The sequence below is a fragment of the Vulpes vulpes genome, chromosome 12 (assembly GCF_048418805.1).
Source record: "Vulpes vulpes isolate BD-2025 chromosome 12, VulVul3, whole genome shotgun sequence".
Classification (NCBI taxonomy): Eukaryota; Metazoa; Chordata; class Mammalia; order Carnivora; family Canidae; genus Vulpes; species Vulpes vulpes.
Window position 1 is genome coordinate 5,322,802 of NC_132791.1, and position 20,974 is coordinate 5,343,775.

Below are 20,974 nucleotides of genomic sequence, written 5' to 3' on the forward strand. Positions count from 1 at the left end.
CTAACCCCGCACCACCGCACCACCGGGTGACTCAAAGCTTGGAAAGAATCCACAGCAGGCTGGAGAGCAAAGGCACAGCTTGTGTCTCAAAGATTGAGACACATTTTCTTTTCTTTTTGCTGGGCACCTTGCTGCACCGGGGAGAAAAGTTTATAGAGAGCTTCCCCCAGAAGTGCTGCTTAGAAGACAGGCCCGGGCACAGGGGCCCTGGGGCTGCCCAGCGGAGCCTGGGGGCAGCTGGGCACGGCTCCCTCCTACCCAGGCCGGCCGCCCCACCTGCTGGGAGCTAATCCTGGGTTCCGAAGGGCTTTATCTCCTCTTTCCAGGAACCGGGCTGGCCTGGCTGGCTCTCCAAGGTGCCCCTGAGCAGCTGCCGCCCAGAGCCCGGGCGAGCCCCGGGGCGCCCTTCCAGCCTTGCCTGAGCAGCAGAGCCCAGGCTGCGATCCTGCTCCCCCTCGCTCCTCCCGGGCTTCGGTCTCACAATCAGAAAATCTGCTTGGGGAGCCGGGCAAAAATCACACCTAGCGAACAGCTGCTCTGGATGGGGGTGGGGGGTGTGGAGAGAGAAGGGGAGGAGGCCAACCGAGGGAAGCTGGAATTCCTACTTTCGCCATAAATTGTATGCAAATGGGTTCCTTTCCTGGCAGGGAGCAGGGAGGGAGTGCGTCTTTCATGAGCTAACCCCGTTCCGCTGGGAGGGCTGTTCCTTTAATTCACCAACTGAAAAAGTAGGAAAGGATGTCTGGAGGCGAGGCGTCCCGTTACAGAGGAAGGAGCTGCTATATAAGCCAGCCAAAGCTGGCTGCGCTGGCCACAGCCTGCCTACTGTCACCGCTCGGCGCACACACGCCGCCTCTCCTCGCCCAAGGACCCTGCGGCGCGGGGTGACCCTGGGGGCAGCGCACGTGGGAGCCCCGCTGCTCACATCCAGCTACTTCTTCCATGGAGCTGGTCCATTCAAGGATCTAGGTCTGTCCGACCTCCGGAAAGGTAAGTGTGTTTCACCCCCATCACCTAAGATCCTTAGGGCGCACGGTTTGCATTCCTGGTACCAAAGGGCTTGCGGGGTCATGATTAGACAACTTTGGCTGTGTCTTCGCTGCTGGCAGAATGGGGTATTTGGGATGATGCACCTTGACTCTTCTCCTTGCCCCTTCCCGTCTTGTGGCTTTGGGAATGGGGTGGGGGGTTGTCTTAGTTCTAGGGACAGTGGCACCTGGAAGGAACTTTCTGTAAAGTTTGTATCTCTGTGTTCTTCGCAGGAAAAGTAGGAATTTTCTCTTAACTGCCCTGCCCCTGGCTGAGTCACCTGTGAATATTTTTGTTTGAGAGTGAGAGTGGTAGGATGATGGGAAGGTGGAGACCGTTCATGCCTCACGCTGGGACAGGTTAGGGGCAGGTTGAGAGAGGATTACACAGAGAACAATAAAATTGTATCTCCAAACAGTGCTCACCTCACAATTTACCAAAGCTTTGTATCCATCCCTTATTCCACGACACGCTCCCTGTGGCAAGACGCAGAAAGGGATGAGGGCTGGAGGACAGGAGGGAGGAGGTGACTGCTAGGGCCAGATGAGCAGCTGCGGAGGACAGGGTGGGAGGGGTGGGCACCAGCTGCCACTCTGGAGGGCAGGGGGACTCCTGATTCGCTGATCCTTGGGCCGGGTAGGTGTGCATGTCTGGGGAGCTTGAGCCTCTCTTGCATCAGTGGGGACCCGGAGCTCGGGGTCTGACGATAGGGGGTCTGTCATTCTGGTGTCCCCACCACCACCATCAGGATGTTACCCTGATGAGATTATGCAACCCCTATGAGCTTCGGTGTCCACTTCTCTCCAATGAGGACGACAACCTGGGTTGTCATTCCGAGGAGGAAACAGGGCACAAAGCATTTGGGAGAGCGAGTGCTCAGTAACCGGAAGTTCAGATAATCATTGTCACTGTCAAACCCTGTCATCGACCTCCTCGGAAGTTATGAGAGGCATCTAGGCAGTCTGGGGCCGGTCCCCCTGTGCACCTCACCCCTGCCCCCCAACCCCCTTCTCTTCATCTCCCCCATCTAAGGGTGTCTCGCTGGGCTGGCAGGTCGGAGGCTTGGCTGTATTTTCTAAGTAGGAGGCTGTTTGGCACAGGTCAGGGGAAAGGGAGCAGCCCGGGGCTGGATGTAAACGTTGAGTTCTGCGTCCAGAATGCACAAGGTTTCGGGCTGGGGCGTTTGCAGATTCATCGTAAAGCCCGATGCTGCTGGTGGGGGGGAGGTTGCTCCTTGGCAATGCTTTCCGTCCAGAGTGAGAGCGGGACAGGGAGCCCCACTTGAAGAATGAATGCCTCTTTTTCATGTTTTGTGGACCTTTCCCCCCCTTTTTTATGAAGCTTTCCCATATGTGCTTTAGAAATAATAAAACCCGCTGCCCACCCCCGCCAGCTTCCCGCCTTGCCTTCCCTAAGCCCAACGGAGGACTGGGGGGAGGTTTGTCCGGCGCTAGAGAAACCGGGGGAAAGTTTGCTGGTGTCGTGTGCAGCTGAGCCCATTGCAGTGGATGTGCTTGTGCCCTGAGCATACGTGTGATTCAGGTAGGTGACGGCGTCTGGGGGAAGAAACGCGCGCGCTCCATGAATATTCTCGGTTTTGCTCAGAACAGTGTCATCGGATAAAGGATTAGAAGGGGATATTACCAACTCTACAGTCTGGAAGGATTTTTTTTTCTATGCCTTGTTTGAAAAACCTAGCTTCCCTATCCCATCTTCTACTGACTGACTCCTCTCCCCAAAGAAGTCACTGATCTCCCAGCCCTGGGTTTTGTTGTCTGTGCAAAGAGGATGATGATCTCTATCCCTCAGGGCTCTCGCGACATCCAAAGGAGATAATACAGGGCGGACTCAGTAGCTGACACATGGCAAAGGCTCCATAAATGGAGGTTTTTCTTGGTTTTCTTGCTTATCAATTTATAAGGACTTATCTGAAATTCGTGTTCTAAGACAGGGGTTTTCATATATTTAGCTGAAATATTCCTTAGATGAAATTGATGGCAGGCCTCCAATATGACAGGTAGATGTGGGGCTGCTTTGGTTGAAGTGGGGTGGAGGGTCTGAAACTCACCCCACTGTTCTCCACCCCCAGGGCATTTGCACAGGACCTTAAATGACCTTAAATGACACAGTGAAAAATCATGAAGCCGGGCAGTGCACATTCAGGCTGCGATTTTGCACCTCAGTGGGGGTGTTTGCTCCTCCGTGTCCCTCCACCCGTAACAGGAGTCAGTGCAGTTCCCCAAGCAGTACAGTAGACAAGTATATGGGAAGTATGAAATGCTTAACGGAGGACGATTATTTTAATTAATTCTGATGATAACAATAGGCAAAATACATGGAGAGCCTTTATTCTACAGCCCCCTTGTGTGCATCACCTCGCTAAATATCCACAATACGTCCCTGAGAAACGGACCATGCCTGGTGGTCAAAGATATAGGTTGAAGAGTAGAGAGGATGAATAGTTTTTCTAGAGCCCTAGAACACGGGGTGATGGAGCCAGTTTTCAGCCCCAGGTCCCGGTGATCCCCAAATCAGAAGCACACTTCCCTGTGTTCCTCCAGAATGCTGCTACTTCTTGCGCTTGCTGCCTTTAGAGGGGGAAAAGGAAAAATAACTCTGACTAACTCTACCCCTCCAGCCAGACTGTGGCCACCCATAAATACAGCAGTAGCCTGATCGTATAACCAGAATGGAATTTGGAAAGGGAATTCAAGCTGACAGAATGAAAAACACGTCCCCCTTAATCCTACCCCTTCTGATGCTCACAGTGAACCAAGAACACCTAGTCCCTCCTTCCCCGGGATTGCCAGAGACACACGGTCGGTCGTGTTTTCTTACAGGGCAAAGTATCTAGCTGATGTCAAGTCCCCCCACACTGAAGTCACGAGAGTTTGAAAAAGTAGAAAGTAGGTAACAAACATTTAGCTCACTCCAAATCCACGGCTCCTCGGGTGCTGATAAAACACACACACACACACACACACACACACACACACACACACGGTGATCACCATGAAGAGCTACCCGTGTAGCACATGCGAGGTAGTGGGGCCTGTTGTTTCTCATCTGATTCTTACCCCAACACGACAAGTTACAAACGGCCCCATTTTATGGACAAAGAACAAGAGCCCAAAGAAGCTAAGTGGCTCAATGAGGGCTTTCCGTAAGTGAGGAGCAGGGGTTGGCTTTGAACCCAAACTTTCTGGCTTAAACTCTACGATTCTTTCCACTGTGCTGCGTTGCTTCCTGAAGGGCAGGGCTGACCTCATATCGAACCTTGAATGATCTCTTTAGTGATTGGCCAGACGGTGGAGAAGCCCCCGACTGGCATTGGTGTCTATTGACTCTACAGAATAGCCCTGCCTAGATCATTTTTCGTGGTGCTCGGGAAAGGTCAGCTTATAGTGGCACAATTCTCTGCCTGGAAACAGCAAAGTTCAAATTTCAGCCCCGAGAGGGAGAGAAGAATGACACTAAAGGTAGCCATCAGGTCACTACTGTTGATTTTCATCCCAGGAAAGGAGGCACAGACTTTGCTGGGCTCTGCAGGTTGGAGCTTGGATGGGAAAAGCAGGGCCGTACCTGTGTCCGCACCCTCTCTGAGAGCCAGGTGAACCAAGCACCTGGTTTATAAGGGTTGATGTGGGTGAGGGGGTACAGAGTGAATCAGGTTGCCCAGCCCTGGGGCAGCGAACCTCAGCATGATCAGGAAATGATTGTAGGCTCCAAGCTACGAATTCCCCTGAAGTCTTAGACGTGAGGGCTATGGTCCAGTCACTTCTCGCTTTGAGAAGATCACAGGGGATTCCCGTGAATCTAAACCCGGCCAGTTTGAACATCTTCAACATGTGGGAAACATGAGATGAAGGCTCTCTTCCAAGGTGGGGAAACCCCATCCAACTCCTGCCATCTCCAGGATTAATTCCATCCAAACAAAGGGCCGCAGTGGCCTGACCTACCACCAAGGGGCTGTGCATACCTTGTGACTCCTTGGTAGAGAAGAGTCTGTGTGCCTCCCTGACTTTAACCCTGGTGACCAGACTTTTATTTCAGTAATGCCCTTAAGTCTAGAATTGTTTGTCCTGTTTCCTTCTCCTTCATCTCGTATTTCTAGCCTCTATCCAGCAACAACCTAATTCAGCACTATCATTGTATCGCTTGACCCTCCATCAAGGAATCAAAGCAAACTGCCCACTCTGAAAGCAGATTGTGTGAGGAAAACCCCTTCCATATTCATTTCTAGTCTATTTATGGATGGAAGTGAAAAAAAAAATGCCGAGTTGTCTCTGATCTTTTGAAATTTCCTGAAATTCACAGGTTCTTAATTATGTAGCCAGAGTAACTCGAATAGTTTTGGTTGGTCCTTTAACAACCAAAGGTTGTTTGGTTGGCCTCCACCCCCCCCCCCCCATGAAAAACCATCCTATGTCAAGAGCCAGAGAGATTCGGTAAGCTCTGAAAGTCAACATCTTTCCTTCAGGACTAGCTACTGGTTCACTCTTGCCCTGGAGGCGGTGAGCTGGCTGCTATGAACTTCTGCGTAAACAGGTCCAAAAAGTTCTTCTAGCAGCGGTGTTGGGGTGATTGTAATAGCTAACATTTCCCAACAACTCTACAGGCATTTTGCCTTCAAACTGTCAACCATCCAGCAAGTGTAACTGCCTCCCCTTCAAACACGGGGGAATCTGAAGCTCAAAAAGTTTAAGTAGCTTCCCCAAGACCACCCAGATAGTAAATACTGGAGCCAGAGCCCAAACCCAGTTCATGGGCCTGAACATGTGGTTCTAACCATTAGGATAGACCCTCGACGCCTCAATTGTATTTGTCTTCTGACAACAGAGAGGGCTGGACATCACAAAGCTAGGAAAGAATCAAAAGCTCATCTTTCAGACCCCAGTGCTCTCTTCCACAGGGCAGCCACTGGTAATATCTCTGACTTGCTCCTCCTGATTTCACTTCCTGTGGAAACCATAATTAAATAATTAGTGTGTAGTGGCTAATGTAATGTGTTCCCTCTACTGGGCTCTAGGCAGCCCAGGGTGAAGCCTGGTCCACACCCCGGGCCCCTCACCAGCCTGAGACCCAAAGTGTGTGCACAGACTAAGCAAGTGCTGCCTGACAAAGCCATGCTTGCCCCACAGGCTGGCTCAAATACCCCAATTCCGAATTCCTACAGAACTTTCTGCTTCCCCCACTGATATCTGTGTATCATAAATACTTTGATGATCACCCCCCACCCCACCACACCTAACTGCACATCCCTGAGGTCAAGGTCATCCGTGAGGCAGGAACTATGTCTCACTGGTGCTCATTTTCCCCAAAGCCTAGCCAGCTGCTGACAGGTGCCAGGCCCTCAGTAGGTTATTGTTGGAGATCCTCTCTGCCGTTCCAAAGGAAATGGAACAATAGCACAGCACTGCCTTGCTTCTGAATTGCGTCTCATGGTTTTTGAAGCATCTTCATAACCTGAATCAATTTTTCTCAAAGTAGGATACACATAAATCCGTAAATGTATAAAATAGCTTTTCTATGTTTCACTCTCAGATGGTCCCAGCAACTATAGATAACCTTACAGGTAAGTAAACGGAGGCCTAGAAAAGCTGTCATTTGTACAAAGTGCAAAGTGATGTCACTCCCGACTCCCACAGCTATGCTCCCTTCACTGTGCCACTGAGCACTCAGGTCTTATTCCCCTTTCTCAGATAAGACAGTTCAAGGCAGCAAGCAGGCTGCTTTCTAGAGGACTATTTCATTTTTGAAGGGTTGTTCAGAAGAGAGGGCAACGCCTAACAGATAAGAGAAATAATTGGCAGTAGAATCCCCCCTTTAAGGCAAGGGTCTACTTTGGTGGGGTAGCAGAACTCAAAATTTATCACCTAGGGACATTTTCAGGGACAAGACCATAGTTGATAGAAAGAAACATGGCAGGGACTGAATATTGAGTGCAAGTCAGTATAATTTTGGTCTCTAAGGCTACAAATGCAGTATAAAGAAGTCCTGGCTAATAACTGTGTGCTGGGGAACTTTGCTGTAGGCATGGGGTGCATTATGGACACATGCAGCCTCACTGCAGAAAGTGACGCACCACAGCCAGAACAAGAGAGCCTGAAGCAGCACTGGACACTCTACCAGCCAGAGACTCTCCGAAATACTGCATCCAGGGTAGGCACCAAGATACAAAATAACCACCACAGCAGCAATAATAATAGAGCCTGTGAGTACATCCAGACAAGGAAGCCGTGACTTTCCACCTAGGAAAGAAACAGTCTGGGAGAGGCAGACCTAAGGAGCAGGAGAAAACGCACCTGCTGGGGAGCTCAGGGAAGTGAAGATGAGCTCATGCCAGGCCCTTGCACTTTCAGTGCTGTCCCCAAGGGAAGCTTGGGTGGCTTCTCTCTGGGAAATGGATGGCCTGGGTCCTGGGATAGTCACACTGAGGAAGCTGGATGCAGAGACGTCATAGTAGAGTGCTCTAAATTATAGGTAGTTTGTTAAAAAAAAATTTTTTTTGTTAGAACCTGTAGAATATTGGAATTAAAAGGGCTCATCAGCAGCCTCTAAGCCACAGGTTTGGAGACAGGATTCAAAAGACTCCTCCAAGGTGATTTGGGGACTGCCATGGAGAGATGGTGAGGCCAAGCAGGGGCTCCATTCAATCTTACTTTAATTTAAGCCCCTTCACTTGTATCTGTTTTGTGCACAGAGCTTCCTTATGAAATGTCATTTGGTGAAAGAGTTCTGTGGCAAAAAAATAAATAAATAAATAAATTTAAAGTTTTTTGTAAATTGCTGGCCTGGTTTAACTTCCCTCATTTGGAAGATGGTGAAACTGAGACTCAGAGGAGGGAAAAGTCCTTCTAAGATCCCATGCCAGTTGGCAACAGGGTCAGGACTCAGTCTGAGGTCTTCTGACTCTTGCTCTTGGAAGCCAGAGACTATATTAAAAAAAAAAAAAGAGTCAGAGTTAATATATTATTTACAAATGAAAAATTAGTAGAGTCTTATTCTCTGAACAGTTTTAGCACACATGGGGTGAAGCAAGAGTGCACTGTATTTGTTATCCCTTGCTGCATAACAAATTGCCATGAAATTTGGTGATTTAAAATAACACCCAATTTGTTATCTTACAATGTGTGTAGGTTAGGAATCTGAGCATAACTTAGCTGGATGTTCAGCTTCATGGTCTCTCATGAGGCTACACTCACAATGTTGGCCAGAATTGGGGTCTCATCCGAAGGTTCAACTGGGGAATTATTAGCTTCCAAGCTCACTGACGTGGTTGTTGGCTACATTCAGTTCCTTGAGGTCTATTGGCCCAAGGCCACCCTCAGTTCCTTGCCACATGGAATTCCCCGACATGACCATATGTTTCATCAAAGCCAACGGGGTGGGGGGGGGGGGGGGAGTCTGCAAGCAAATAGACATCACAGTCTTGCACAGCTTAATTGTGGAAGTGATACCCATCACCTTACCCATATTTTGTCGGTTAAAAATAAGCCACTAGGCCACCCCACACTCAAGGAAAGAGAATTGCACAAAGGTAGCAGGGGCATATCATTGGGGCCTCTCTTAGAGCTTCTCTGGAGCACCCCAGTGCTCCAATGTCACCTATTTCTGACAACTTCTTAACAATAACAAGTTCACCCAACCCACCTACACTTCTGTTGATGAGCAATCAATAATTATGGCAGCCATTAGAGTGGGCTGTATCTTACTTAAGCTTTCCATTCATTTATAAAGGGGAGCCAGATGTTTTGCATTAGATGTACTAGTTCATTGGGGAGACATAATTCCTCTTGAATATCTCAGGACAAGGCCTTCCAAGGCAATGACTTCAAATGTATTTCACTCAAAGGCAAGATATTCAAAGTGACAAAAACTGAAACTCAACCTATTCCTCTCTTAGCAGTTATAACGAAGATTAAAAATTTAGGATTAATTATTGCTCCCTTTCCACTTTTTCCTTACTAAGCCACCATATTTCAAATCTTGTAAATTCTTTTGCCTTAATAAGTAAATCAGTTCATTGCCTTCCACCCCTCCCTCATCATCCCAGTTCGGGTCATGCATCTCACAGATGGACCATAGCAATAGTTTCTCCATTGGCTCCCATCCCACCAGGCTTTCCTTTCAATCTATCCCTCAACTGGGGTTGTAGGTAAACAATCCCAGGCTTAAATATTTGCAAATGATGCTCTTCTAGCCACAGGAAAAAATCATATCTCCAGCCTGACTTTTCAAATTCTTTCATGGTTTTCTTCCAGCCTCCAAACAGGCCTTGTACTTCAGCTGTAATCCATGCTCTCAGCACCATCTATTTCATGCTTTTTGTGCCCTGGCAAATGTCATTCCCCCTTTCCTAGAATATCCTTCCCTATGTTTTTCATCTACTCATAATCTCCTTTTAAAATTCAGTTCAGGAACCACCTGCCTCCTCTGGGTAGATGAGATTTTTTTTATTGTCAACCCATTCTACCCCATATCTTTTTGTCATCACCCTTATCATCCTGGAACTGCCTGTCTGCTCAGAGATCAACTCCTTCTGTCAATGAAGTTCTTGAAAAGATAATTTGTATCTGGTTCATCTGAAGTTGAGCACAATTGGAATAAAATTAATCTTTAACCACAGACAAGAGTCCTTACTGTGTCCCAGATTTGGGCTTCTTCCTCACCAGAGTTTATTCAGAAAGCTTAGAACTTGACGTTGTTTTCATGCCTTGCCCTCTGGGCTCTCTACTGTGCAGAGTGATGTCATAACATATCACAGGAGGAAGCCAGCCCTGTTCTGGGACAGGAAACTATCTTAGGACTCATTCTTCAAGGAATGCCCTTGCTTTCAGAGGAAGCTTCTGGAATCAAAGCATGCCCTGCCTGGGATTTGAAAAAACCAGTACCAAGGACAGAGGAGGCCTGTAGGGGAATTCGAGACTGAGTCACAAGAGATCCTAGTATCTGGAGGTTATGACAAGGATCAATCTACAACCAGTGGGAGGAAGGGGAGGATTCAAGGGAGGGGTGGAGACAAAGAGCTCTCTATCTTAGGACATGGAGAAATTCACAGTGCAGGGGGAAGATTGCTTAATGGTAAGAGTATGGTTTTGCCATTAGCGCTGGGTTCAAGTGCTTGCTCTTTTCTTATCAACGTGATGTTGGCCATGTTAGCTTCTCTACTTAACTTCTCTAACCCTCATTTTCATCCATAGTAAAGGCAAAATAGTAGCACCTACTCCAGAAGGTTAGTGTGATGATTAAATGGCGTAAGGGTGAGTGCACTGCTTAGCACAGAACTGACACTCAGATATAAATGTTATATTGTCGTTGTTGCTACCTGTTGTTGAAATGGTCATGGGTAATAAGGCTCCATTAGAGAACTGGTTCCCAAAACTGTGGCCTGTGAAGCAGCGTTCTCATAAAATGCAACTGAAAAGGTGTTCTGTGGCCAAAGGGTTTTAGGAGGCCCTTGGCATTGTGTGCTGTTCTTGGGAATTCTTAGCTCATATTCAATACATGGTTCCAAAGATGGAGATACAGTAGGTAAGAGGACATGAATGATCCTTTTAAGCTCCTCATGGAGCTTACATTATGGTGGAAGAAGGTAGATAATTACAAGGAATCAAATAAACTTGCGAGTACAATTTCAGGCAAGTATTTGCTAAGAAGAAACATAAAACACAGTAAGGGAACAAACAATGAGGTGGTGCTGAATAGGGTGATCTCTTTTTTAATTAATTAATTAATTAATTAATTTATTTATTTATTTTTTCATAGAGACACACACGGGGGGGTGGGGCAGAGACACAGACAGAGGGAGAAGCAGGCTCCATGCAGGAAGCCCGATGTGGGACTCCCGGGTCTCCAGGATCACACCCTGGGCTGCAGGCGGCGCTAAACCGCTGCGCCACCAGGGCTGCCCAGGGTGATCTTTTAAATAGGGTGAGACATAGAGATGACAGTTAAGCAGAGAGCAGAATAAAATAGGAAAATGAGCTCTGTAGATAGTGGGTAGGAGTTGATATTTTATTCTGAGTGTAATTAGAAGCCAATGGGAAATCTGGGGGAGAAGAGTACATGATCTAAGAAATCCTATAGCAATTAATCTATTCAGCTTTGTTTAACCCAGTATCACTCCCCAAGTTATCTGACCCCAGATGCCATTTTCCACAGGACATGTACCTAAAAACATCTTGGCATGTAATCTGGTAAATTCTGCACTGAAGCATAAGGCATCATAGATTTTTTAAAAGGACTATAAATTTGCTCTCACTCATCTAGACCTATAATAAAAAGCCCAGCAAACCACTTGGTCTGAAATAGTCACGCCTGGAGCAAAAAAAAAACCCTAGCTTTAGAGGTAAAGAAAAGCAGGGTGTCACCCTAATTAGCAACTCTTTTTGGCTATGATCAATGAGCGCAGCCAGGCTTCAACAGACTCTGGAATCCCATCTCAGGCCAAAGGAAACTTGCCAACATCTGCCTAAAAGCTAATAAGTGTTTGCAAACAGTACACCTTGGCTTAAGCATTCTCCAGAGGGGAAGTGTATAAAACTTGAGGTCCAGCCAGAGGCTCCAGGAGAAAGACAGAGGTCAAATATTTCAGTGCTTAAACACAGACAGCCACCAGATTGCTGTTAAAGATCTAGGAAATGGAAGGTGAAGGTGTCTGCTTGGGCTCTGATCTCTCTCTTCACTGAGCAGTGCTAATTTACATTTTCACCTTGTATGAACTGCAGGAGGTTGCTTGACGAATCTGCCCAGGGTAGTGGTTGAGAGCATGCATTTTAGAGTCACAGGCTAGGGTCCACATGCTGACTGCCCCTCTAAAGCAGTCATTGAATCTCCCTGAGTCTCAATTTAACTTCCAGATAATACTTATCTCAACAGGTTGTCATGACAAATGACGAGATAAATGATACATGTATAAAAAGCATCTAGCATAAGGCCTGGCACACAGTGGCTATATAGTAGGCTCTCAACAAAATGGTAGTTTCTTTCTTGTCCATTTCACTCTGTATCTGGTTTTACTACTATATTCCAGCAAAGGTCAGGAAACCACCAGGTGACAGCCTATTTTTATAAATAAAGTTTTATTGAAACACAGACATGTTCATTCATTCATGCCATGACTATGGTTACTTTCTCGGTAATAGTAGAGTTGAATCTTTGTGACATAGATCATCTAGTTGCAAAACCTAAAATATTTACTGTCTGGTCATTTAGAAATAAATTTACTGGCTCCTGCAAGTGTGCTAAATTTAAACACATAATTTCCAATCACCACAACCTAGCAAGGTATGAAATATTGTACTTACATATATAAAGAGATTGAAGCAGAAATAAAGGCTTATCTGGTAAGTCCTCCTCCAAAAACATGATGCTGAAAGAAGTTTCAAAGAATGACAGAAGAGTTACACATCTGTATGATTCATCCTTGATTTCTCCAGAACCGTCTCTGCCTTTTATCTCTCTCAGGCTAAATTTCTTGACTTTCCTGCGATATGCTGAATTAAATGTTGCTGTCCGGAATGGGTCCTCCTGCCTTTCCGTATATTTTTGTTTGTTCATATAAGTCCATTCTCTCAAGAATGAAAGTTGTAATTTCTAGACCCTCTGACACTCATGCCTTAACTAAAACCGTACTCTTTTTCTTTTCTTTCTTTTCTTTTTTTCTTTTTTTTCTTTTTTTTTTTTTTTTGGTTGTACATAGCATGAGGGCCAGTTTTCCAGAAAGGAGAGATTCATTAAGCTCCTCTGTCTGCTACTTCTCACTTTATCTTCCTCTCACTTACTCATTTTCTCTCCAGGCCAGACTCAAAGAGAGTAAGCTGTTTCCGGAGGCTTTAAAGATTTGCCTGAGACATGGATATTACAGTGCATTTGGCTCTGTGCCTCCCCAAGTTCAAAACTATACATAAAATGTCTATGTGCACTCCAGCTCCCCAGCCCCACCCTCCCAAGGGGCCTCATTTTAGGGATCCAACAATTCTACTTGTATCAGTGATACTAGGTGTTCTTCTGATATTTATCGCATACATATTAATTGCTTAAACTGAAAAAAAAAAATGAATCTTGTTTAAAAAGATAACTTGGTGTAGCAGAAAGAGCATAAGATTTGGAATTATAGGACTGAGTTCTTAATTCTGAAGCCTTCAGCTCTCTTAACAGTAAAACACGAATAGCACTTCCTCACTCACAAGGTTGCCATCACAGTTAAACAGCATGTGGAGGGGGCAGCTGGGTGGCACAGTAAGTTAAGTATCCAATGCTTGGTTTCAGCTTGGGTCATGACCTCTGGATCGTGAGATTGCTGAGTGCTTAGTGCTGCTCAGTGCTGAGTCTGCTTGGGACTCTCTCTCCCTCTCCTTCTGTCCTTCCTGCTCATGTTCTCAATCTGGCTCAAATAAATAAATAATCTTTAAAACAACAACAGAAAAAAAACCCACCCAAAACAGCATCTGTATAGCTCCAGGCACAGAATACATGTGACACTATCTATCTCACTCATGCTTTACATTGGAAGAGTCTCCATCCATGAGGTCCTCACTCAGAGGTTGGCCATGGTTGGATGTAATCATTACTCCCATCTAATGTGTAAGGAAATGGAAAGAGGAGGTTGTAGATTTGTTCCAAATCTGCACTTTCCCCATTGTGTGCCACCAAACCTGATCCCGTGATGTACTTAAACACAAAATAATCAAGTGGGTTTGGAAAACACTATAAACTCTCCCAGTCTTGGAGAGTTCCGATGAACATAAACCCATTAAAGACACTGAAATAAACAAAGCAGTATAATTTGTTTGGTTTAAAATAGCATTTTTCAAACATGTTTAACTAGGAAATCTTTTCTTCCCTTGCATTAATACCTGCTAACATGTTGTAGTTTACACTTTACAAAATGCTGTCTAAAGTTATACAGTTAATTAGCCCAAGTCAGGGGTTAGAAATATCTCTATTTTTCAGGCTCAGGTACAGCTTCCCCTACTCTCTCTGGAAGTCATAAAGGTCTTTCATTGCCAGTGGTTGCTCTGGACCCTGACCACCGGGTCCTTTTGAAGTCTGCCTTTTTACTTTTGTTGTGCAAATCACACTTTGATATCAGTCATGGATGGCACCAAAGCTGAGGGTTAGGACCTGGCTCTGTGACATATGAGTTAGTCTATCTGAATTAAATCCCTGCTGCCCCTTTCTAGCTGGGTGGGCTGAAGCTCTGTGAGCCTCAGTTTCCTTATCTCTAAACTAATAATAATAATAATAATAATAATAATAATAAAGGTAGCTACTTCATAGGTCTTGGAGAAGATTCAATGAAATAACCCATGTAAGACATGTAACATAATTCTTGGCACAGATGTGTTCAATCAACATTAGCTATTATTGAGGCATTGAAATGGCCCCATTTGAGAAAGCGAAAGCAGACAATGGAAGTATGTTTCCTTGCACGGTATCACACAAAATAACTGCTGCAGCAGTATTAGTTTTCCCTGAGAGTCCAGTTTCCTGCTTCCAATCTTAGAAGCATAGTTTCATTTCAGGAGTCAACTACTATCAAAATGTATTCAACTTTATTGCCCTTGATTCACACAGGCTTTTATATCGTCAGAGGCTCCATCTGGCTCCCTCTGAATCAGGCCTCAAACAGCATTCCATTCATTTGAATATCAGCACATTGACTTGGAAGAGATTGCCAAAGACATCTAGCCTTGCTATGCCAAATATTTGGCACACATATCAACACTCCGTCACTTCGGTACCCATGGCATTCATCGCTAAACCATCACAACACTTCCCCCCCCCCACCTTGAGTCCAAACGAGGCCATGGAATCTTTCTCAACATGGTGCCAGATGGCCATATCAGCTCACTGAGGTTGACACGTAAACTGAAACTCATTTGCCATCCCAAACCAATTCAACTTCTCAGTCAATGAATGTTTGAACCACTTTTACAATATTACTGTCTATTTTTTTAATATGTCCGATGTTGTGGAGATCTCTATAAGGGAAGCCACAGAGGAAGAGGAGAGAAAAGCAGAATGGATACTAACATTTGGATAGCGTTTATAACTCTATTATCCCATTCACTGTCTCCAACAACCCTGGAAAGATCCTTATTTTAGAGCTAAAGAAGCCATAATTCAGAAAAGTTATAGGATTTAGTCCAAGGCTCCCCAGTAGGTAAGTAGAGTTTGATCTCCAGGCTTTCTGCTCTAAAGGCTCTATTATTCCCTATCCCATCACAGTGCATCCTTAAGAATTTTCAAGCTTTCAAGGCTACATCTCTGGCACTGGACAGCTAACAGCAGTTTCACAGAGGTCACCATGTCACAGCCCTTTCTAGAAGGTCTCTTATTTAACATCGAGGTATAAGTCAGTCTGTAACCCATCCTTGCTAGACAAATATCTAATCTCTTGACTTTGGCTCAAGAGCTCAAGAACCTAATTCCCAGTACTTACAAAAGAGTCAACTAGATTTCTTAAAATTCTGCATGAACTCCAGAGGAGGTCATTGTACCCTTAGGAAATGAACTGAAATTTACATTTGAAACAATTTTCCAGAATTTTATAGGAACCTATATTGTTGCCACTTGGTCAGACCCCCTTTTTATTTTCCTTTCTGTGTAGGCAAGAAAGAGGAGCGAGAAAGCAAGTGCTCTGCAGAAATTTTATTTCAAAAATTGAAACCAGACCACACCAGGGCAGTTTATGGTCTGAATGTATCAATGGATCTAGTCATATTTCATCTGAGCTTTTCTTAGGTATACTAAACCACAAATATGAATCTCATTATTGTGTCTGGATGGAAATATTTTATGGATTAAGATTTGTGAGCTTAATTTGGTTAGTAATGAAAGCTCTGTTGGGGGATGGGAAGGAGGAAGCCACAAAGTACCACCAGTGCTTCAGGCAAACAACTAAAGAAAGAAACAGTATTGGGGGGGGGTTGGGGGGTTGTCCTTAATATTGCTACCTGACATGGATCTAAAATGAAATCCAAATTTAAGTTCAGCAGAAAATATTGCCAAACTAGCGATGGATCACAAGTCCCTAGAACCAAAGAGTCAAGGACTGGGGACACACACTGTTGCTTATTTGATAAGAGAGTGATGGGACCTGCCCAAGGACCCACAGTGAGTGAGTGGTTGGCAGGACTATACCTCAAGGCTCATCTTCTATCCCTTCAACCTGCTGCACTCCCCACCACACAGTCTCAGAAGAGTCTCAAATCTCTGGAAACTGAAAAATAAGTAGTGAAAATTCAAAATCCCAAACGAGAGACCTAAATTTAACCATCAACAAATACTGCAGTGAAATGGGAAGAATTGCTGACTAATAACCCAGGAGGATTCATTCACACTGAAACCAGAATTTTACACTGAGTATATCACAGGCCTGGTTGAGTTCACCTCCTGCCAAAGGTCTGGTTGAGTTTACTTTGATCATATGGAAAGTCTATCTCAAAGTGGACAGTACTGGGCTCTCAGGAGCCTTTGAGGTATTGACTAGAATCTCATGGGAAGGAGCCCAGTGTGTCTTGGCACTCTTGCAACCCCTGTGCTTAGTGTGGTATCTGGCATTTAGTATGTACTCACTGAATAGCCAAGTGAAAAAAAAAAGGAACTAATTCTGGGAATTCAGCTATGATGAATTCCTTCATACATCTTGTCTTAGAAGAGATCACAGGAGAACTCATTACATGAGAGCCATCAGGAAAATAAGAGTATTAGTTCATTCAGTCATCCCATGAATACGAGCCCCTGCTATGTGTAAGTTCAAATCAAGAAATATATCCAGCTTTATTTCATGTAAATATAAACATATTGTGCCTTCACTATGTTGGAGACACTGAGCTTAAGAAATCAATCAATCAATCAATCAATCAATCAATCTTAAAAAAAAAAAAAAAAAAGATGAATGACTCAGATGTCAACCACAAGCAGTTCCTGCCCTCATGGAGCTGATAGATCGCATACATTCTGACTCCTTACAGTCCAACATAAATACAAGATAGAATTGGCTTATACTTTAAAAGAGGGACATATACATACATAATAAAATCACCCCAAAATCAATTTTAGAATGATACATGATGGAAATCATACCAAATCAAGAACTCAGAGAATTCAGAGGGAAAAAATTACCAGGTGTTTGAGAGTAATCAAAACAGAGCTTGGGACTGGTCTTGAACCATAACGTTCTTCCTTGGCCCTCCAGCACAAAAGGCTGTAGAAGATCAGGTTCAGGGCATTTGCTTTGGACTCAGATGGACTTGTGTTCAAATTCTGACTCCACTACTTAGTAAATGTCTGAACTTACATAAGCTATATAATTATTTTCTGCCTCGGTTTCCTCATCTTCAAAATGAGAATAAAGATACCACCTCATATCATTTTGTGAAAAATTAAAATTGGAAACGTAAGATGCTTACTGGCAAAGTACACAGTGAATGGCCGTAGATGACATTTTCATTAGTTTTATCATCACTGTTATGATTTCAACCTCTTCCTTATCTTCCAAGGCCTTTTCAATCAATATTTGGTTCTTCCAAGTATTTCCCTCTCCAGGAAGCCCTCTGGGAACTTTCTATGCTCAGAACGACACTTTCTTCAATTCCTTCATTCAGACCAGCGCTGCTATTGAACCTTGCTATGTATGTTGTAGCTTCTGACATTTCTGGAAACAGAAAATAAGTCCTTCTTCTGCTCAGTATTGCTAGCACTCAGCATGTTGTGCAGCACATAGAAAGTAAACAAGAAGTGGCCCTTAAAAGAATCTTAACATTTATACTCTTGCCATCAGCTTAAGAGTATGTGCCACATTCCCAATCTGCAGTAAGAATATCACAACTATTAAATCCATAGTTCATGGACTTAAAATCAACTGCATTTATGGGCACCTGGGTGGCTCAGTCAGTTGAGCATCCAGCTCTTGATTTCAACTCAGGTCATGATCTCAGGGTTGTAAGACTAAGCCCTGCATAGGCTCGGATCCGTCTGTTGATGGTCATGGAGCCTACTTGAGGTTCTCTCTCTCCCTCTCCTGCCCCTCCCCACACACTCTCTCTTTCTCTCTAAAAAAAATAAAAATAAAAATAAAAATAAAATAAAATGCATTTGAAGGAAATTTCCTTCTAGAAGGAAATTGTAAGCTTGATGATTAGAACATGCTGATCTTCTTCATTGCTATTTCAACGTTTGGCAGATGGCAGGTATTTAACAAATATGTTCTGAAAAGATGGATAGCTGGATGGATGGGTGGATGGATGGATGGATGGATGGATGAATGAATGGATGGGTGGGTGGAGAACTGAAGAAATCTTACAGGACCAAGAATGCTAGAAATCTCTTAACACAGAGTCTCTCCAAGACACTGCTGCTGATACTTCTCTCTGGGAATCTTTACAATGACCTCATACTAAAAATTACTAGAAGCCTCTTCTATGCACTTATTTTTGAAGGGCGCTCAGTAGCCTCAGGGAAGAGATAAACCTCAATCGAATGCATTGACCAAGAGGGAGGATCTCTGGGTTTTAATGTCAACTTTACCATGAATTAGCTACCGACCTTCTGTGGTGTTTCAGCTCCGTAATTCCCTTTCATGGCAGGCACTACCTCTACTTACTCAGACGGGGCTGCCTGGAGCGAGGTATTCATAACACTTCTGAAGTGGGGCTCCAAAGAAAAGGATAGGTGTGGATTAGCAATGCCTGCCACGTATACTAGAAGGAGGTGTGTTGGTGCACAGATTTGCCACCCCTGGACTCAGTGATCCTCCACAGTTGCTTCTAAGGCCCGCTCAACTCTGATTTCTCTGTATCATCTCATGGCTCTTTGTGTCTATGGAAAGTGCTGAGAAGCTGAGCCAAACGTTTCCCGTCAGGAGCAATGTCTTAAAAGACTAAACCACAAGCAGCCTCTTCTGGAGAAATCTCTGGCAGAGCATCATGGACAACCATCCCAGTAGCAGCACTGCCTCTTGGCCAGGGTACTGACCTCCCAGAAAAGAGCTCCACCCTAGGCTCACAGATTTGCTTTTCTTGCTACTGAATGAGAATACACCAGGAGGAAAACCAGGGTCGTAGCCTCAGCCTCCTCACCCCCCTATGAATTTCATAGTATCCCCATCACTTAACAAACTGAAGCACTAACAATGATACATTTTCAAGGAAAAAGCACCAGTGGACAAGAGGGGACGCTCCCATATTCCCTTATGAATCTCTCATCCGTCAGAGACTAGCCTTCTGCTAACTGCCCTCTCTAAACGAAGGACACAAACCATCACACAATAACGAGACACACAGATTACTGAGGTCTCCCCCCTGTTAGGCACTGTCCTAAATATTCTCATAATAATGAAATGACATAATTATCACTTAATCTCATTTTCTCCCACTTGCAGTGGAAAGCACTTTATTGCCGGGTTGCTATTAGTGTTACTGTTTTGCAAACAAGAAAGTTGAGGCCCAGAGAGGCAATGCTACATATCCAAGGTCATAGATACTAGATGGAACCATATGAAGTTGCCTTCTACCTAACGATTTTCGACCTACAAAATGGCAGTTCCGTAGGGGTCCAACTGACAGCAAGCGGCAGAACCAGGGTTCAATATAGTATTTGACTGATTCTAGAACAGATCTTTTCAAACACTGTGCAGATTCTCCCTGGATAATTGTCCTAATTTTAGCATTTATCATTCTTCCCTGTAATGATCTGTTGACATGTCTGTTTCCTTTACTGGACCATGAACTCAATGAGAACAAGAATTATCCATCACGGGTCTCTGAGACACCTTAATGTCCCTTGGGCTATCTTGGCCTTCATTCAATTCATCTCTGTTGAATGCAAGAATGAGTAATTTTTTGAAAGAATTAATTCTTAGGCCTCTGGGATGATGGCTGGCCCCAGTAGCATCTGAATTGGGCACCAATGAAGCCACCGTGCTACATGAATGGATAAATGCTTTTCAATGCCAGGATTCAAACACCTAGGGCTTAGAGGTGCTTTGGTTTGGCAGTCAGAGTTCTCTTAATTCTTTTAAGACAGGTTGTGCTGGCCTCACTCAACTGTAAGGATCAGATGTCCTCGGAAAAAATCCACACTTAAGGCTGTTTCCTGGCTCCTCTCTCTTCCTGACACATTCCAAGAAGGAATTTATGGATGTTGGGAAGGACAAGGGGTGAAGAATTTCTAGAACCTTTAGGAACGCCCATGTAAGCACCTCCGTGCTTAAATGACTGTGTGTGATAAAATTCTCTTGCCTGTAAGCAAGAAGAAAAATTTGGTGTGAGCTGCCTCTTGTGTTGCCAAAATACAGTGGAAAGAGATTCATCGGCATTTCTAAACAGTAGGAATCCTCCTCGCTGCCCCCAACCTAGGATATTTCATGTGCGTGCCTCAGTCAACAAGATAGATATATTCTGGGAGCCACTAAAAATGAAGTCATAAGTAACTAATTCTGAAATATGATTCTAACCAGTTGGAAATTTTATCTTTATCTAAAAATGAAATTGTTTATTCTCCAGCTGTGACCAGGAAAAAATTCAAAGATTGTTGATTCCTTCATCCAGCAAAGGTCTTTGTCCTATGGGGAAGTGCTTAAAAATAACCGATAGTTTATGTCATGCTGCTTCCAAAAGGTTAGCTACCAAACAGCATTTCTTGGGGTTGAGGTCAGGGCAGATCTGATAAACAGACAAGAGGCACCTTAAAGTATGAAATTATTAACCAGAAAGTCCTTAGGATATGGCTGCCATGATCCTGACCCTGCTTCCCTCACCTGTTAAATGAAGGGTTGCCTCAGAGTAATGTTCTGAATAAAAATCTATAATGCCAAGGCCTGGAAAATGAAGGTCTGGAAAATGATCCTACATTGGCAACATCTAGTTCCAAAGAAGATGAATCAAGAACTAATTTTTATCTAGCAACAGTAATGAAGTCTTAACATTTTAAGGCC

General features: G+C 44.5%; 1 protein-coding gene across 9 annotated transcripts in view; it reads left to right on the forward strand.

Moving 5' to 3' along the window:
- The first annotated feature begins 397 nt into the window (after window positions 1-397).
- TNC (tenascin C) overlaps window positions 398-20,974 on the forward strand; it is a 92,310-nt gene continuing 71,733 nt past the window's right edge. For 5 of the 9 annotated variants that reach the window (XM_026002824.2, XM_026002826.2, XM_026002827.2 and 2 more), the window contains exon 1: window positions 673-990. The gene's annotated coding sequence lies outside the window, so the exon portion shown is untranslated. Of the gene's footprint in view, window positions 991-1,964; window positions 2,572-20,974 lie in introns of those variants that run through there. The other 4 variants (XM_072727538.1, XM_072727539.1, XM_072727542.1 and 1 more) reach the window with 2 other exon arrangements.